This window comes from Centruroides sculpturatus, unplaced genomic scaffold (genome assembly GCF_000671375.1).
Source record: "Centruroides sculpturatus isolate CEXI.00-Female unplaced genomic scaffold, Cexi_2.0 scaffold1353, whole genome shotgun sequence".
Classification (NCBI taxonomy): Eukaryota; Metazoa; Arthropoda; class Arachnida; order Scorpiones; family Buthidae; genus Centruroides; species Centruroides sculpturatus.
The window spans coordinates 133655-135323 of record NW_019385772.1 but is presented as its reverse complement, the minus strand read 5'-3'; positions in this window follow the sequence as shown (position 1 = coordinate 135323).

The following is a 1669-nucleotide window of genomic DNA, read 5'->3' as shown; positions in this document are numbered from 1 at the left end:
AGTACTGTAATTTTATACATTTCTTGTGAAAGAAACATTTCTTATTTAACGGCCATAAAAATTATTTATATTAAGGATGTCTCCAAAGGTCAACGAAGTTTTCGCAGAAAAATAATATCAGAAATCGCGGCCGCAATTTGATGCGCTGTTCCGCGACGAAACCAAGCTTTAGCAACGAGCGTAGTCAAAGGGTACACACTCGGTAAGTAATCCTACAATTTTTTGTTCATAACGTAGTTTATACGGATTATTTTTAAAAAAATATACGTATTTTGGAAATGTTGAGTCGAATTAGTCTAGAATTGATTAATTTTATGAAAGAAAACCTTTCAAACAGCCGTAGTCCGTAAACTATGATTCCTACAAAATTGATTCATAAAGAACGGAACGTATCTACCGTCTTATAGGGGGATCTACTGTACTTTAAAACACTAATAGTAGATCGTATATTAAGTGTCAGGAAGTGTTTAGTAAATGACATTTCTAAAGAAATATGACACAGATAATTCTTATAATACTTACAAACAAGGCGCTAATTAATATTGTTGCTCTGACAATGATGGCTTTCTCGTATTATTACGTCTATGAATTCTGTAAAAATGCAAGATTTAAAATAAAAATGTCCTAATTTCCAGTCATTGGTTTCTGTATCCAGCTATATTAAAGCCGGTTTACTAAATAACACACCTTTTTGCCCACTCTCGGATTAAAATTCAAAAAAAAAAAAAGATTCAGTTTTCCTTTTGCTATATATATTCGGACCATCCAAATTAAAACCTGTATAAAATCAATTCGGAATTAATGTTCAATCCTGTTCAACAGAAAGGGATGTTCCATCCCTATTTGTCCAACATTTCGAACTGATGGTGAAAACGATTCGATGATGGATCTTGTGGAAGCATTCTTCAATCCATACGGATTCTGTCTGTCTCTTTCAACAATACGAGTTGGCCTTCCTTCAAGTTATGTTGGCTCTTTTTCCACTCGGGCCATCTCTGTAACTCGTTCAATTACTCAGAGTTCGACCTCATCGAAACTCTAGCCATCAGATCTTTAGTGAATCTTTGGTGAGTATATTCGGGGATCCTTTCCTTTATATCTTGCCCGTCTTTGGCAATTATTTGAGCCTATGTTTAATAGCAATTTTTTTTTTTTTAAGTTTTCGGTGACACATTCAGAGGATGTGTTACCTTGGGACAAGTTCGTGGGTAATTATATCTTTTTTTTGGTGTTTTTTTTCCAAAAGTTTTTGAATAAAAAGTTTTGTCAAGTCCGGGCTCTCACATGTTAATGGTAGTTAATTCATTAATTAATTAAATAACAATAACTTATTATTAAACCTGTAATCTTGTATTATTATTTTTCATTAGACAAAATCGGCATTCGGCATTCAGCATTATATTTAACTAGCTGCAAGGACCCAATTCGCTGGGTTTTTAAAAAGTAACGATAGTGAAGATTAAGATAATTACATTATAGCCAATCTTACCCGCTTTCACAGAATGCAAGAATTAGGTCCCCCGTTTCCAGACTAATTAGAGACCTGGTCCCGATTCTATTTCTGAACGTCTCCTGTTCACGTCCAGTCAAACGAACTATTTTCAACGTTTCTGGAACGTTTACAATCGTTCTATAATCGAACCAATATTCGAATTTTATGTTCGAATTT